A 19,256-nucleotide genomic window follows, 5' to 3' on the forward strand; every position below is an offset into this window, starting at 1 on the left:
ATCACTAGGGACGAGTCACACGAGTATCGCTGCGACGTTCCTCTTATTTTCTTCTATGTGGTCGACATTCACTTGCCCATCCGGGTCTGTAGACAGTTTGGAAGAATGACAGGCTGCCCACCACCGTTTTACTCCACCAATCAAGTATTGCACGGGTGCGTTATCGATTAATAACAATGCTATAATTCAGAGGTGTGTTTGGTATAACTAATATCGTTTTGTTGCAGGTTTGACCGCAGGAAGAGGTACAAGACCAAGGATTGGCGCGTGACACACAACTCGTACATCCATTTGTGGCAGACCAGTGTACCACATGCGGTCCTTGCGGGTCCTCCACACGACCAGCACACCTTCGACGAGTACCTGCGGTGGCTTCACAGGTCTACGAGGACACATATCAAGCCCCCGTACACTGACGTGGCGATTGACGAGGACTCGGAGAAAGATGTCATCGAAGATGTGTACGATATTACCACTAGGGAGGACACACAGCTACAGAGAGCCCCCGCTTCAAAGATATGTGGTAAGATACTTGAATGGTACAATTTGTTATCCTTTTGGTATTAAGTATGAGTACTAAAACTGTCCAACCGCGTTTCTGTACCCAGGCGACACAATTATCAAGGCTGTCTAACGAAGCAGCGTTCCGGCTTCACGAGTCTAGAGGGCAGGGGTCAGGCGTTCTCGCGGCTTTTGTGGAGGTAAACATAAACTTGTTTGTTTCGAAAATATTTCTTTATTGTGGCCTTGTTTAGATTGGGGTTAGGAATCAGTATCTGGCACTGTAGCACTTTTGTTTGCATTTAACAATTATTGTCCAATCATGGCCTAACTAGGCTCAAAAGATTCGTCTCGTAATTTACAATCAAACTGTGTAATTAGTTATTTTTTATCTACATTTAATACTCCATGCATGTGTCCAAAGATTTGATGTGATGGAGAGAGAGTGAAAAAACTTGCAATCTAAACAAGGCCTGTATATGCGTTTGGATAATGAACTAACTTTAACGTCTATTTATGCATAAGGTGAAGAAGAGCTGCAGGAAGCTAGCTCAGAAGTTGAGCTGCATGGACACTCTTTATGAGGAACCGCCACTCCCCGCATGGTCGGGTGGCACGTCTTCAGCCTCTTTGAGGACATCAGCCGATGATGCATGGTGCCACTTCCGCGGTGCCTACACCACCACATCATAGCGCTGGGAAGGACCCTGCAACCGAGGACGAGTAGGAGGACGATGACGACGACGACGAACCCCCGGGCTTCTGCGGATAGCACGACCAGTGGGACGAATGGTCGCAGGACGAGATCGACATGTCTCAGCTAGGTGGTGCCCTGTTTGGCACCCAAGGAGCCTCACAGGTACTAACAAAGATAGTTTGTTTCAATATGTAGGCTCCATGAACAAACGATCATAAAGAATTATAAATAATTGTGCGTATCATATACCTGCAGGGTACGAGCAATACGCACTGTCGATGCGACCATACCGATGTTGGCTACGCTCCCAATGTGTTGCCAACAAATCCGAAGAGACAGATGCGTCCGAGAGATCCTTACACTCCTGGGTCTTAGTTTGTTTAGGTCAAACGAATATTGACATCCGAAACTTGCGGGGTTATTTGGTTATGTTATGTCAAACTTATGTCAAAACAATGAATATGTTATGCGACAGCTTGTCAACTTGCTTCTTATTTGTTTCTTTGAGTCGCGGCAGCACTGCCGACGAGATTAAGTACCCTGCTTTCGGGAACCGGTAGTCCCGGCGTATCTGAATACCGGTGGTAATTTTTCGTAATTGATTAGTTAAAATGGTGCATAACCGTATTATGAAAGACGAAAAACTAATCATTGGCTTATCAAATTCTCTATTCGGCCGTGAAAAAAACTCAACAAAATACAGGCGCGATGCGTTTCAATTCTACCATCCAGGTAGCCCGGGCCGGCGACAGGCGCAGCGGCCAGGTGGTGTAGTTGCTCGTGCGGTATGTTTTGTCCAACCGCGCCACGCAACAGGGTGCGGCAAGACCCGCCACGTCAGTGGCCCCCCAGGCCGGCCCACGCCACATCAGCCCTATACCGCGCCACCATGCATGGCGCGACACAAGTATTTGGCCGCGCCAGGGCAATAGACGCGGCCAAAAGTGTTAGTTTAAAAAAAACCCGACAGTGTTAGATTTAAAATTATATTCAAAAAAAAGGGTTAAAATTAAAAAAAAAAATACTCCCTTGCCTCCAAATCTAGAGCACGCATTACTTGCTTCTTTAGATGCGCGGAGCATACCTCAGGACTTTTCACTCCAAGACCAGCAAGCCGACGACTGCGGCGCGGAGCTTCACTTGATGGCGGCAACGTTTTCTTCCGCCTCTTGCTGATGTTGGGGATTGGCAAGAGGCCACCTGGGGTCTTGGTCAGCTTGGTGATGAAAACCGTAGCAGGGCTCTGTGGCTGCAGCGCTGGGGCGGGGCCGCAACTTCGGCATCCTCCGCAAAAGAGTTTATCAATATAAAAGGACAAGAACTGTACAGGAAAACAAGCACAATAAAAACTACCAAGAGGCTGAGAGAGCCACTTACAACCAGAAAACTAAAAAAATGCATCTATACAAAGGAGGAAAGAGAGGGTTTGTCCTCAGACATCCAAAGAGCTTGACTCGTCTAAAAAGGAGCATTTCCACGAGGAGAAAGAAGATCGTCCTCTGTTAAAAATAAAGTTGTTTCTTTGCTTCCATATGTGCCAGGAAGCAAGGATAAATATCTCCATGAAGAAGGGATTCTGGTATTGCTGTTTTGACTGCATCATCATTTGGAAGAAATCACTTTGGAAGTTCCAGTGCATATTCAAGTGATGCCAGCAGGCCTGACTGAAAGGGCAACTAAAGAAGAGATAGAACACAGTTGTAGTTGTTGCCCTCCAACTTGTGTTTTTTTCCTTTTGAGAAGATTCCTTGTGTTTAGCCTATCTATAATCATGAGCCAGGAGAAGACTTTAAGTTTGTTACAGCACTTTGAATCCCAAATCCATAGGATAGGGGCAGGAGGCTGAACATTTCTGTAGGGGAAGTTGTAGAATTTAGAAGAAGTATAGCTACTGCTGCCCAAAATATAGTGCTAGAAATCTTTTGTGTCCTGTTGAATTTGTATAGTTTGAATATAGTCTTGCATTGTTTGGTATTCTTGGTGAGCTTGTTCAGACAATGGGAGGTGAAATTGTGACTCAAGGTTGTTGTTTGAAAGAAACTGCAACACAGAAATCTTCTTGTTTTTGGCAAAGGTGAAAAGTCTAGGGAAGTTATTCTGCATGACATTGTCATTCCATAAGTCTGACCAGAAAAGAACAATAGATCCATTCCCAATTTTGCAATTAGCAATTCCTCTAAAGAGATAACAAAGCTTTAAAATATCCTTCCACCAAAGAGACCCTTTATCAATAGTTGCATGTGGGGATGTCACCATTGGAGTAGTGTGCATGCCAAACTAGTTTGACCCATGGAATTTCCTTCCTGTTGTAGAATTTGTCCAGGTGTTTAAGGAGGAGGGCAGAGTTTTGGCTTCTAAGATTGATGATGCCAAGGCTACCTTTCCTTTTTGGTTTGCTACATTTTTTCCAGGCCACCAGGGGCTTCATTTTAGCATTGCTCTCAGAGCCTCTCCAAAGGCAGTGTCTCCTTGCTCTGTCAATGTATTCTATAACTGAAATAGGCAGCTGGAGAGTACACATAGCATATGTAGGGAGAGAGGACAGAACAGAATTCACTAGCTCAAGTCTTCCAGCATGAGACAGAAAAGTTTGAAGTAGCTGTAAGTCTTTGTTCAACTTTGTTCATGGTGAATCCAAAGTGTTCTACCCTTGGCTTGGTGGTGCCCATTGGCAGTCCTAGGTAAGTAAAAGGGAGGGATTCCGGTTTACATCCAAAAAACCCAACAAGTTGATGTGCTTTCTCCTGGAGAGAGGTTCAAAGGCACCAAACAAGATTTTTTATAGTTGACCCAAAGTCCACTTGATTGCGAGAAAGATTCTAATAGTCCCTTTAGAGTGAACCGTTCAATTTGGGAAGCTTTCATGATGAGAATGGTGTCGTCTGCATACTATACAATTGGATATTGAGATTTCTCATATGAGGGGATAGGTAATTGAAACAGTCCTTCGTTGTGTCCCTTGTTGATGATGCACTGAAGGAGGTCCGCAGCCAAAACGAAGAGAAGGGGAGAAAGAGGATCCCCTTGTCTCACCCCACGCCTGCACAGAAAGTGCTTTCCAGGCACTTCATTAAGAAGGATGGAGGAAGTTCCTGTGTCAAGAATTCTTTGGATCCAGTTACACCAAATTTCATCAAATCCTAGCTGTTCCATCGTCTTAATGATCACATTATGCTCAATAGTATCAAAAGCTTTTGTGAAGTCTAGCTTGAGAATAATGATTTCTTTCTTGGATTGCTGACATTGATGAATATACTCATAGGTCCATGCTAAGTAGTCCTGAATTATCCTGCTCTTGATGAAGCCATACTGGTTGTTATGAATGAGAGATGTGATCTTGCCTTGGAGCCTGTTGGCCAGCAGTTTTGTGATAATTTTGAGGACACAGTTTAAAAGTGAAATGTGCCTGAAGTCATTCACAGTGGTAGGGTTGTTTGTCTTGGGAATCAGAGTGATGAAGGAGTTGTTTATAGATTGCAGATCCAGGGTTCCATTGAAAAAAAAATCAAAGCAAAGGCTGTAGAAATCTATTTTAATTGTTTCCAGCTTTTGATGAAGTACCCATTAAACCCGTCTGGGCCTGGTGCTTTATCCGCAGGCATTTGCTTGATGACATTATCAGTCTCCTCAATTGTGAAGGGTCTGGATAGTTGCCATAAATTATTGTTGGACTGAATCAGCACTGAATGTTAGTTTGTATATCAATGTTTAACTGATTACCCACCGGTTTGTTCCATCTGTTGTTATTGTACAGCTGTAAGCTAAATTCTCATTGCCATTCTATATATTTGGTTTTTGCTTCTCTACCAATGCATAAATGTTGCTTTATTGGTACAATGCTGGATTACAGCCACTGTTTTTTTTGTTGGATCCAGTTCTTAGCTTTTCATGAGTAAGGTACCAATACTTCCTTTCATTTCAATGCTATATGTCCTAAAGAATTTTCTGTTCTCTGTAGATCTGGAGATATGTGGTGTTTGCGCAGTTATTAGAGAATACAAAAGCACCAGCAACGCCAAACCCATTATATACTATGTTTTAATTCTGGGGATGCTCTGGAAATGCATGCGCAGTTGCGCACATCAGTCGACTCCACAGCTGCAACATTAGGATGTGGATCTCAGTGACAGTTGCATTGTTGCTACCGGAAGCAGTACAGAATCCAGTGGCAACAACTGCTGCAGCAGCTGCACTGGAGGTTGTGTAAGCTAGCAAGAAAATGTCACATCATAGGAGCAGTGCAAAAAGGCGCAGTGAAAGTTTTGGGTCATGTGGCTGTAGTGTGGTGTGTATCGGACTGGAGGTGCCAATGACACGGTTTGCAGCGGCACGATCAGTTCGATCGTGTTCTAAGAGCTGTCCGCTGGGCATGACGCCAAGCCTCGCCAAGCCTCGCTGGTACGTGAGCTTCTCGAGCACGTCCTGAGCAGTAGTGCGTCTTGTTGCCCGGGAACAGCTCCTGGCCGGCTGGCCTCGAACCAGGTGTGGTAGAACTGACTTAGCCCGGCGTTGGTGCCCTTGTTCAGGTCGTACGGGTTGGAACCGGTCGCACTCCATGGCGGCATGGCCGTGTCCGCGGCGGCCACTGGGACCAGACGATGTCCACATCCGTGAGGAGGAAGCTGTAATTCTTACGGGACAGGGAAGGCTGGCTGATGATCAGAGAGTAGTTGCTTGGTGGTTCACATTCACCTATGCGCTGCTCGTGTTCGTGTATAAACAAGTTCACTGGGATTAGGTATACGTGCTAAGCTAAGTATGATATAATTAAACTGCTGTCAATAGTAGCTTAACCGTGGAAGAAGGCACATTATATTCTTCGCGCATAGGAGGAGCAAAAGAATTTTTTTCACAGCCGTATATAAATATAGGTAGTGTAAGCGACTGACCGTCATTGTAAGATAAGTATACAACTACCAGTGTATGTTCCTCCTGAGTAACAGTAGAGTTATATTCCCTATGGATTGTTTATTGTCCTTGCTCTTGAGATCTATTATACTGGACCTTACTCTATGTGATTCAACAGCACGGCTGAGAACGCATGGTCGATTAGAGCACGTTTAAGATACGACGATGGTTGTGTTAGCCTACCATTAATGGACTTGCTAGCCCGGACGTCCGATATTTGGACGGTAGCGTCTAGACGGTGCCCGCACAGGGAGCGAGCGAGCGCCTAGCACGTTGGGCTCACAAGCGAGCGCACTAGCAATGGGCGGCCCGTGCCGCCCCAAACGTCACCCACACAGCCAACCGCTTTCCACATGCATCTCATGTGCAATCCCGATTTACTTTTAAAACATCCAGATGCAGTTGCAACATATAAAAAAAAGACAGATGAAACACTTGAAACAAGCATCTGAAACACTTATGAAAATGCCTGAAAAACATTTGAAAGTCGTTGCAAACATATGCAAGATCCAGATGAAACACTTGAAACATATGTTTGCAACATGCATGTATATACAACATTCAAATCTACTTTTACAACATCCAGATAAAACACTTGCAACATACATCTGGAACAGATGAAACATTTTGAACACACACTTGAAATAAATGTGTATAGCCATTACAACATGTGCAACATTCTGATCTACTTTGAAACATCGATATACAACACTTCTAACATACCTCTGAAACACTTGAAACATACTCATGCAACATGCGGTTTTCACCCTTCTTTCGTATAACGCAGAGCGGAGGAACGGTCGATTCTGGCAAGCCAACGGCCGAGGATGGTGCCTGCGCCTGGCCTGGGCCTAGCCAGCGACGACCACCTCTCTTGGCCGCCTAGCCTACGTGGTTGCTGCTGGCCCGGGTAGGTAGGCCCATGAGGGGAGGAAGAGGTAGCGATGGAAGATAGTCAGCGGTGAAGGTGAAAGGCGAGCATGGCACCACTAGCCACAAACGCCTCGCTGCCCTAGTGCTGCGCCGGGAAGACAAGCAGTGGTGTGGGAGAGAAATATGTCAGGTGAAAACTGTTGGGCTGTTTGTACGGGCTGAACCCAATTAAAATAGCGTCCGATAGAAAAAGCCATCCGGACGTCCACGCATGAGCATTTCGTACAATTAATGACTGGCACCTATATCTTAATTCTTAAGTGTACCAAATGAGTAGTAAACTAAGAAACCATCCGGTAAAGAGCCATTTCAACGAGCAAGTCACGTATATAGCAATACCGACAACAAGTCTATCTTAAGCATACGAAATGAGTAAGCCAAATGAGTAGTGAACTAAGAACCTAGTTTCCCATCCTCAGTGCTATATGGTAGTAGTGCTCAGTTGGGGTGGTGCGGATCAGGACAGCCAAACCGGAAAACTTCTGGGTCTGCGATGTAGCACAATGGAGCGATAATAGCACATTTCACATATTTTGCAGGCATTGTTATGCCCACGTAGAGATATCTTCCGAATGCCAGGATGTGGAAGATAAAAGCGACACGAGCATGTCTTGCTAATGGTATCCACTACAAAAACACAGGAAGACATGCAAATACAGAGAAGAGGCAAGCGGATGATCGTGTTGCGCAACACACAAAAACACACAAAGAGGGGGGGGGGGGGGGGGGGGGGGGGGGTCATACATTTGCGTCTACGGCGTTTAGACCACCAAAGTGGGAAACCCAAGACACTGTAGGCTTCAGTAACTGGTTCATCTGAAAACACAAGGCAAAAAAATAATTTCGACCAAAAGCACGAAAAATAGCAAAGGCAACAATCAGGTCTATTTACATATAAAACAGTGCAAACAGACCACAGCTATAACAGCAATTACACTAGAAAAGACATCATAGAGACTATATCGACGAGCCACAATTGTACCAATTCCTCTTGTGGTCGATAAGAATTGCCAGGAACATCTAAACTCTTGGTGGCCCAGCAAACGGATTAGGAAAATACATACAGAGTACGACAAGTTATCCATATCATTGAAACAAGTGTAGTATGTCACCGGTCCCGCCCCAAGCCCAAACAACATATATAATACCCTATAGTATACTAATACTCTATATGCAAGAAGCAAGAGAAATAATTAAGGCAATTGACATATGCAATCTGTCCTCACATGGACCAAATCTATACAACACACGGGAGACGAGCAAGCAGATGAAGAGGGACAACCCAAGGTTTAAAAGTTCGATCATTCCTTTGGCTACGGAGCTGATAAACTCGCATGGCAAGATAGATACAACACAATTTTGATCCGCATACACTACCAAACTATTGCCTTTCCACCACTCACGTCTCCCTGCATTGCCTGCCTCTACCTCCTTCGCCATCGTAGGATGGTCATATGGCATTTACCTAGATTTAGCAGTGGGGATTAGCGGCAACCTTGCATTAGCACAGGCAGGGAAAGGGTGGGGAGCGATGTGTGAGGAGGTGGTGTTAGTTGATCTTCACCAATAGGCCCAATGGTCTATTGGGCCCTTGCCTCTGCTCCCTGATCGGGGGAGCCCAACCCTAACTGGTTGGTGGGCCCCTGTCGCGCAGCACATACAAATAGAGAAGGTGGGGATCGGGGCTCGTTTCACGAGGTTGACCGGAACCGCCACACCCACTACAGAGAAACCCTAATCCGATCAAAGGTCATGCTGCCAGCGACGGGATGTGCCCCACCACCGCCGTCGCTCCCCCTGCAGGGTCTCCACCATTCCACAGCATCGCCACCACCTCGCCTCCTCACCACCATGCCAAGCACCGGCTTCTGGGAGGCTGCAGCCAAGGCGTGCAGAGGAGCTCTAAAGAAGAGGTCTACCCCGATCTACGGGTTACACAGAGAGATACACACATCATCGATCCTAACAATGGTACCAGAGCCGGTTGCCTCTGTGTAATCCTAACCCTAACAGGGTAAAAGCAAAGAAAAGAGTGACCGGGGTGGCAGACATCACTGTCTACCGATCATCACCGCCACCGTGCGTGGGGGGAAAGATGTCGCACCGTTCACCGACGCACGGCAAGAGAAAAGAAAAGAACAGATTCATTCGGATCAGAGAAGAGATAGGGCCCTCGGCTCACGAAGCGGAACCCTAACCCAAGAACAAAACAGATCTAATTTGGATTTGGCCGAACCCTAAGACCTAACCCTAACTCGAATGGAGAAAGGAAAAAAGGAGAAAGCCATTCGGATGAACTCCAAAGGGAACAACCGAATCGGTCGAATCAAAAGAAAGAAAAGGAACCCCAGGCCCAAACCCTAATTCCCCACATCAGTTCGGATAAGAGAAAATCAGATCCAAATCAGAGTAGGGGAAAGGGGAAGAAATGGAAGGGAACCGATTCGGATGGTAGATCCAAAGACAAATCAAAGAAGGGGAAAAGGGGAGGGTCGGATTCCGAACCCTAGATCTAAATCCTTGTTCGGATAAGAGAAAAGCAGACCCAAATCCGAAGAGGGGAAAGGGGATAATCTTGGTGAACTTGAATCAAACAAAAAAAAGAAAAAAAAGAAAACATGAATTGGGTTCAACCGAACCCTAACCCTAGATTCGCTTTTCGGGTGAACGAGTGAAAAGAAAAGAAAGAAGATAGAAATCGAAACCGAAGGGAGAAGAAAGTCTACCTCGCCGCGCGTCGGATGTCCCTTCGCCGGCGCGGGAGAAGAAGAGCCGAGCTGGCCCTTCGCCGGTGCGGAAGAAGAGCTCAGCCAAGGGGGCGCCGCGGCCAGGCCGCTCGACGGCGGCGTGCTCACCCGTTGGGGAGCACGTGCGCCGGCGAGGGGGCCGGCGACGATGCCATGGCTCTGCCCCTACACCGTTTTTGCCCGCTCAGTCGCCGCTCGGTGCTCACAGCGCTGAGAAGAGAGAGCATAGAGAGAGAAGCAGAGGAAGTGAAATGACTCTAGGGTTTTGGGGACCGCGGCCGGAGTCAGTTTTTATTCGGCCGAGATGAACGGATGGCCGTCGGATGAAATCGACGGCGATGGAAGCACGGGTCGGCTTTCAGCCCAGGCGGGTGCGCGCGCCAGGCTGAATTCCCAGCCCAAGCCCAGGTTGCGGCCTGGGCGCGGGGGAGAGCGCGGGAAGCGCCCACGCGGGCGTGGGCCGTGGGCCGCCTTGCCGTTTTGGGCCGAAAGAACAGTACAGAAAAGAATGAGTTTTTCCTTTTTTTTCTATTTCCAGCAAATATTTATTTCTGGAAAATGAATAAATGGTCAAAAGAAAAATAGAAAATGTAATTTTTCCCTGTGGGTAAAATTCAAGAAAAAGAAATTTTTTCCAGTAAATGTTTATTTCCTAGAAATTGATTAATGGATTAAAGAAAATAGAAAAGCAATTTTCCCTGTGGGTAAAATTCAAGAAATTGAGTGAAAGCTTTTTCGCTGCTAAAGAAATTGTTTATTCTCCAGTTAATTTGAACCAATGTGGTATTTAATTGGAGAAAAAGAGATTTTTTTCCGCTGCTAAAGAAAATGTTGATTCTCCAGTTATTTTGAATCAATGTGGTATTTAATTGGAGAAAAAGAGTTTAGATATGATTATGATGTTGTTGTTTTCTGACCAACGTTGTTAATAACAATATCGTAATGTTAATGATTTATGCATTAATTCTACTTTTGTCCAACGGTGATGTAGAATTAGTGTATAAGAACAGATGTTAATTTTAATGATTTATGCATTAATTCTACTTCTGCCCAACGGTGATGTAGAATTAGTGTGTAAGAACAGTTGTGAAAGTTAAAGATTTATGCATTAATTCTATTTCTGTCCAACGGTGATGTAGAATTAGTGTATAAGAATAATTGTATGTTTTGATTTTGACCAACGTTGGAATCAAGGCATGCAAATTATGTTATTTTTATGTTAAGAAAAGTTTTGACCTTGTTTTCATCTTGTCTAAGGTGGACTGGGTAGTCACCTTACCGTGTTCCACTGAGATTGTGGCACCGGTGAGGGAGACAAAAAGAGAATGATGCCACTTGGGCAACTAAAGAAAGGGATTTTGAATTCCAAAAGATATCCTATGGCTTTTGAGCATGGGAAGTGGGTCACTACAAACAAGAAATGTTTGGCTGTGATAAAGAACATGATTGAACCTGCAATTGTGGGCTTAATCCTAAAATGTGACACGGTCACCGAGTACCTCAATAGAATAAAGAGTCAGTTCACTGGCTCTTCAAAGACATATGCCACTTAGCTAATAAAGCAGCTGGTTACAGAGTGTTAATCTGGAAAAGGTGGCATAAGAGAGCTCATGATGCGTTGCCGAAATTATGGCACTGTCGTTTAGGCCATATTTCGAGGGGGAGAATAGAAAGACAAGTTAAGAATGATATTCTTCCTCCATTAGAGCTCTCAGATTAAGTTCAGTGCAGGGAATGCATAAAAGAAAAGTATGTAAAGAAGATTAAGAAAGATGACAAACGAAGCGCAGGAATTTTATAGATTATTCACACAGACATCTATGATCAGCTTTCCTGTAGAGAGTGTGGATGGTTATGATTCGTTCATAATATTCACATATGAGTACTCCCATTATGGCTATATTTATCCAATCAAAGAAAGAAAAGATGTATTGGATAAATTCAAGATATTAAAGATTAAGATAGTCAGATTTGATCGTGGGGGAGTATTACGGTCGGCATACCCTAAAAGAATGGCATAGTAGCCCAGTATTCTATACTGGGTGAACCTCAGCAGAATAGAGTAGCTAAAAGAATAAATCGTACCCTGATGGATATGGTGGGCAGTATGATAAGTTACTCCACCTTACAGTTGAGCCTGTGGATGGAGGTGTTAAAAACCCCATTCATATTCTTAAAAGAGTACCAAGTAAATCGGTGCCCAAAACACCGTATAAGTTGTGGACAGAAAGTGTACCCTCACTAAACCACTTGCATGTGTGTGTGGGAGCCCTGCTGAGGCTAAAGTATTTAACCCAAACATTGGAAAGTTAGATCCCAAATTAGTAAGGTGCCATTTCATTGGCAACACAGAAAAGTCAAAAGGTTTTTGTTTTCCACTGTCCAGAGAGACATACAAAGTTTGTAGAAATGAGACACGCTGTTTTCCTAGAGGATGAAAAGATGAGGGGAGCATGGTAGCTCGAGAAATTGTCCTTAAAGTGAAGCGGGTGTATGCATCCACTCCAATGATTCATGAGCCATTTTTCTCACTACCTGCTATAGCTGCAGCGACAGTGCTAGATACTGTGGTGCCAGCACCTGTTGTTATCCCACTTGTGGCAATAATGAATAACGATGAGGAACCTGTTCCTCAGGATCCTATAGAACCTATTGCCACACATGAGGGGGAGCAACAACAGCCTCAAACAAAAGTTGTGCCAAATGTGGAGGCCCCTAGAAGGTCTCAAAGAGTTAGAAAATCAGCTATTTCTGCTGATTATGAAGTGTATAACACTAAGGAATTTCAAATGGAGGATGATCCCACCTCATTTGAAGAAGCCATGAGAAGTGATCATTCATCAAAGTGGCTTGAGGCCATGGAAGATGAAACGAAATCGATGAATGTCAATAAAGTTTGGGATTTGGAAATAATTCCTAAAGGAGTCAAAATAGTAGGCTATAAATGGGTCTACAAGACTAAACATGACTCTCAAGGGAATATAGAGACATATAAAGTGTGACTTATGGCAAAAGGCTTTATGCAAAGAGAAGAGATTGATTACAATGAGACCTTTTCTCCAGTCTCATGTAAAGTTTCCTTCAGAATCATAATGGCATTAGTGGCACATTACGATTGAGAATTACATCAGATGGATGTAAAGACGACATTTCTCAACGGAGACTTGGAGGAAAATGTTTACCTGGCACAACCAAAAGGTTTTGTCATGGAAGGAAAAGAACGAATGGGATGCCGTCTAAAGAAATCATTCATGGATTAAAACAAGCTTCAAGACAGTGGTACTTGAAGTTTGATCAGACAATAAAGAATTTTGGGTTTAAAGAGAATATAGAGGACAATTGTGTCAATACAAAGTTTAAGAATGGGAAGTTTATCTTCCTTGTCCCGTATATAGATGATATCTTACTTGCTAGTAGTGATGTCAGTCTACTACTGGAGACAAAGAAATTTGATATGAAAGATCTTGGCAGAGCCTCGTTCGTTCTAGGGATCAAGATTCACCAAGATAGAAGAAAAGGGTATAAGGACTATCACAAAAGGCATACATAGAAAAGATCTTAAAGAAATTCAGTATGCACAAATATAGTCCCTCACCTGCTCCTATAGTCAAGGGTGACAGATGTGGGGATTTTAAATGCCCCAGGAACCAATATGAGCTCAATCAATAAAGTGAAAGTGGTTCCATATGCTTCAGCTATCGGAAGCTTGCAACATGCTCAAGTATGTACGCGCCCTGACTTAGCATTTGTTACTGAGTTTTACTTGGTAGATTCTAGAGCAATTCTGGAATAGAACACTGAAATTAGTAAAGAAAGTCTTGCATTATTTGCAAGGAATGAAAGGCATCATGATGACATATAGAAGATCTGATTCACTCCACATGGTGGGATATTCAGATTCTGATTATGCGAGAGTGAATGCATATCCAGACGTGGATTTTCTATCATCTCGCAAAGGGGAGCTATTTCATGGAAAAGCTCAAAGCAAACTATCACTACATCGTCCATAATGTATGACAGTTTGTAGTGTGTTATGAGGCAACGGGCAGGTAAACTGACTAAAGAAGTTTATACCCGGTTTGAAGGTGATTGACGACATCTATAGACTACTTAAAGTTATACTACGATTATAATCTGGCAGTACAGTATGCTAAAAACATAAGTCAAGTGGTGCTGCCAAACACATTGACATAGAGTATTATGTTGTGAAAGATAAAGTCTGGGATCAAGTCATAAGTCTTGAGCATATAAGTATAGAAAGGATGCTCGTGGATTCACTTACAAAAGGCTTACCACCCAACATGTTCAGAGAACATAGTGTTCAGAGAACATGTAGCTAGCATGGGTTTAAGGGAAAGCCTATAAAATTCCTGGACAAAAGAAGGCCCAACGATGAGTATCTATTTCAGAACAGAGTAGTGAGTTATAGCTGTTAAGTCTATCGGCAATGGACCGTGACGATGAAACATGCTCTATGAGCTATTCTGTAATGGAATGAACAAAATTAAATGATATAAAAGTGAAAGATGGAATAAGATCAAGGGGGAGAATGTTAGTTGATCTCCACCAATAGACCCAATGGCCTATTAGGCCCTTGCCTCTGCTCCCTGATCGGGGGAGCCCAACCCTAACTGGTTGGTGAACCCCTGTCGCACAGCACATATAAATAGAGAAGGTGGGGATCGGGGCTTGTTTCACGAGGTTGACTGGAGCCGCCACACCCACTACAAAGAAACCCTAATCCGATCAAAGGTCGTGCTGCCAGCGACAGGATGTGCCCCACCACCACCGTCGCTCCCCCTGTAGGGTCTCCATCGTTCCACAGCATCACCACCACCTCGTCTCCTCACCACCGTGCCGAGCACCGGCTTCTGGGAGGCTGCAGCCAAGGCGTGCAAAGGAGCTCTAAAGAAGAGGTCTACCCCGATCTATGGGTTACACAGAGAGGTACACACATCATTGATCCTAACAGGTGGCACCTGTTATGTGGTGGATTGAAGTATGAATGGTGCAAAAAAAGGGGGGGATGATGCAGACGCTATTGTCTGATGATGCATGAAAGCAGCTGAAAATTCAGAGTTGTGTGCTTAGTTTTGCTGGTATTCAGAAGTTCAGTTGTGGCAACAATTTAGTTCAGGTTTGCTAAGGAGATAGGGTGTGTTAAAACATCACTTCTTGCACTTTTAGCACTAGCTTGTTTCTATATGGTTGGCATGCCTTCTAGTGAGGATCTTATGGTCTTTCCCTGTTTTTCCTACATTTGGCACTAGCAAATGAGAGCGACCTTCCAATGAATTACTACGTATGTGATATGTTTTCTGTCAAAGAGACGGGAGAGAAGATGCATCAAGCTAGAAAGAATAGGCCATGCATACCTACTAAGGGCCCGTTCGGTTAGTCATTCCCGGCCTAGAACGGCCAGGAACATTTCCAGCCCAATACAAAGTATGGAATGATTCCAGGCCCAGAACAATTCCAAGCCATTCTGGGCTAGAAACGAACGGGCCCTTAGGGGGTGCATGTGACGAGTCCACGGGAACCATTGCTATAAGCAACCTTGAAGAAAAAGAGGAGTTTGTGGAGTAGGCAGGAATGAGAAGCAACCAGAACACTACCGACGAACCACGAAGTTTCCATGAGTCCAGCAAACACCCTCATGGAAATGCAAATTTTTGGTCAACATGCCAGGAGCAGGCTCATACTCACTGTCCTGAATCAAACAATCATGCAGGGGGGTGATGAAATTGTTGTAGCAACTAGCAAGGTAAAAGGGAAAAGCAGAGTTTGACAAAAAAAAACAATCAGGAAGTAAATTCCAATGACTTGGTTTTCGCGTGTCCAACAAAAACAAAACAAATTCGTACTATGTGTCAGTGATTGATCTTTTATTGCAATTTAAACCCAACTCAAAGAGGTGACAGCAATGCATATATCATAGGTCCTAGAAAATGAAAGACCAAGTGACAGGGTAGATCACAAACTGGATGCATAGTGCTGTAGTGGTCCGGGCAATCCATCGCAAGCTGGCGGCACATAGCTAATCGCTTTAAGTACCCCGGCGTGCTGGATCTAATGTAACAATAAAGGGAATAGAACAACAATACAACATTGAACATGCATACAAGCACCCCCGGACCCCTTCAAGAAAACGCACCGTATAGTTCTCACGTCTCATGACTCGAGCGCCGCCGCCCACGCTGGTCCCCCTCCCTCCCCCCTTTAGCATATCACCGGAGGCCAGAGGGAGTGGGGATCATTGAGTTTTTCTAGTAGATCGAGTCTTTAGGGTTATGATTTCTCCATGCCAAGTTTCTTGATTTTAGAGATTTATCTCCTCTCCGGTGACGACGAGAGGGTAGGGTGGGATTGTTTTCTCTATGGCGGCTCTGTTGAAGATGAGGGCAACAACTATGATGTCAGCATCCTCACCAATATGACATGAAGATTTTTATTTCCGGATGGTGACATCAAGCGGAGATGGTGTCGCCTTCGTGGAATAATTTTCTCCGGTCTCTTCTCCATTTTCTCTGTTTTATCATGGTTAGGTCTGACCATGATGAAAGCCCACAGAGAAAGAAGAAGAAAAAAACACTAGAAAGAAGAAAATTCTCAACTCCACCTACATGAATGTTGCCGTAGTTCGTTAGGCATATGTTCTCAAGACTTTTGTCGAGTGTTTTGCCTGTGCGGTCATCCATACTGCAAAGCGTCGTACATGTTTGGTTTTGAGATCTGGAGCTATTTACATCATGGGTATAATTTAGATGAAAATTAGTTTTTGGATATTTATATAATCCAGAGTGCTTATAACGTGTTGATGTACTCAGCTATTATCTAATATAATTCTTCTTTCATTGAAAAAAGAGCATGCATACAAGCACCCGTAGATGATGGAAAAGAAAAACAGGAGCAGGAATCAGATAGGAGGGGATGGAGCGAGCGATGGGGTTGGTTACTTGTGAACCATCACGAGCTAGCTGTTCGTCGTCCAGCGGTTGACCGACGGCGATGGAATAGATCCGGTCCGATGGAAGTGTAGCAAGGTAGAAGGGAAAATAGAGTTTGACAAAACTACAATTGGGAAGTAAATTCCATGGAAAATTCCAATGGCTTGTTTTCATGTGTCCAAAAAAACCAAACAATTTCGTACTATAGGTCAGTGATTGATCTTTTATTGCAATTTTCAACTCAACTTAAAGAGGTGACAGCAATATAATGCATATATCATGGGTCCTAGGAAATGAAAGTACACCGATGTGCTGGATCTAATAATAAAGAGAATAGAACAACAATACAACATTGAGTATACACCCGCTGTGTAGATGATCGAAAAGGAAAAACAGGAGCAGGAATTGAATGGGGCGGGGATGGAGCGAGCGATCGGGTTGGTTACTTGCGAACCATCTCGAGTTGTTCATCGTCCAGCGGCTGACCGACAGCGATGGAGTTGAGATCCGGTCCGAGGAAAGGGAGCCGCCACCACCATGGGAAACGGCGCGGGTGGGACTCGAATCAAGATGGCAATAGGCCCGATCCCCAATCCCCGATGGGGATTTCATCCATTAGGGAATGAAGATGGGTGAACCATTGGGGAGCTTAGCGGTCCACAGGTCATCCCCGTCGGGTGAACCGGGGGCTAGAGCGTTCCAGCAGTCCCAGTCCCTGTTACCCGCTGGGGATCCGAGTATACGGGCCAAAAGAAGCCCAATACAAATTGTTCAGCCCAGACCAAATTAAATTAAGGTATAAATATTGGGTAACACTAACTCCCACACCCATCCGCTGCCACCATCTTGATTCTCCCATAGTCTCGTGGTACCTTTCTCTCGCATCCTCTCATAGAGGCTCGCTACCGCATCGCCACTTCCTTCGCGTTGGATTCACTTTGGGCTCGCATCTTCCTGTAGAGCACTCGCAGAGTTGGATGTCAGCTGCTCCTGCTGGCCGCTGCTGCGCCTCCTCTTCCTTTGCCAGATCCCAATCTCCATGCTCTATTGCTCTTTTCCCCTATCCCTGTGAAGCCATGGCACCATGCCGACATGCTCAGTGCTCCTGTTATTGTTACTGCTTTGCTGCTAACGCACCTAGGTGAGATTGGCGCGGTGCCATGACCACGCAGGAAAGGAGTCACCACCGCAATCCTGTCGGGTGTCTAACCCTCGTCGGGGCCCCATGACTCCAACCGGGGACATGGACGGGAGAAAATCAGCCCCGAGACGGGGACCGAGGACGGGGATGGGGCACCACTCCCCGCCAGGGATGTCCCCATTGCCATCTTGAGACTCGAATGATGTGCCGCAAACTCTCCTCATACTTCTCGATGGCTGAGAGTTTTGACTTCACCGCACCGTGCCACTGCTCACCCTCTGCTGTCAACATGCCAAAGGACGACCCTATGTGCGCCGAGGCCTCTCTGTGCATGCCAAAGAAAGATGCATCGCCTGCGTCTATGCCGCATGGGCCCACTCCATCGACATTTGCCCGCACGGCGGTCGCGTGTCCCGCGGTCGTCACCGTGGATTCATGGGGTCCGCCCTAGATTCACAGGTGGAGCTTCTATCGGGTCACCTTGCTTGCGTTCCGATTGGGATTTGTGATGGCCCGGACTTTATGTTTGGGGCCCCTGAAAGTTTGAACGATGTGGGAATGTTATCTAGAGAGGTGGCCCATGCGGTGGACTTGTGTCTCTCCGGCCCAGAGGAATGCAGCTTGGGCAATGCTTCACCTCGAGGGGCCCAATAGTACCCACCCACCTTGCAAGTGGACCTTGACATCTAGGTCGAGGTCGCCGCACCGCCATCACCCTAGGGCTTCGCGAATGTTGAGGCCATGGAGGAGACGATCGTCCATGGTCTAGCATCACATTTGCACAAACTTCTGAACTCTTCGTCGACACCTTCAGAAAGCCGCTGCCGCAGCTGGTTCTTTTGACACCCTCATGCCCCCGGACCACCCGGTCATCGGTGGCATGGCCGATCGAAGATGATGAATTGGTTCCCAAGAGGAGCGCTTGACTCCTGGCAAAGAGCAAGCACAGGGCGTAGAAGCCCGAGGTGCAGGCATGGAAAGTGATGATGAAGCGCCTGGGCGTCGACGTCAAAACGAAGCTCTTTGACGAGTCTTCATTCGAAGAGTTCCAGATGGCTTTCAAGCTGCCGCTCTCCTCGGAGACTAGGGAGGCCATGCAGGTCCTCTTTCTAGGCAGTAAGCAATGGGCCTCTCGGGCCGTTCGCACCGCCTAGACTATATGTTTTGTGTCGCTTTTCACACTACGTCAAAAAGCATTTCTAGGGGCGGTTGTAGACCATTTGTAGGGGCGGTTTGCCCAGTCGCCCCTACGCAAGGGTCTCTACAAATCATGCATTTGTAGCGGCGGTTCTCAGGCCGCCCCTATAAATCGATTTGTAGGGGCGGCTAGTGTTTCCAGCCGCCCCTATAAATCTATTTGTAGGGGCGGCTCTTATTACCAG

Source organism: Miscanthus floridulus, chromosome 4 (assembly GCF_019320115.1).
Source record: "Miscanthus floridulus cultivar M001 chromosome 4, ASM1932011v1, whole genome shotgun sequence".
NCBI classification, from domain to species: domain Eukaryota; kingdom Viridiplantae; phylum Streptophyta; class Magnoliopsida; order Poales; family Poaceae; genus Miscanthus; species Miscanthus floridulus.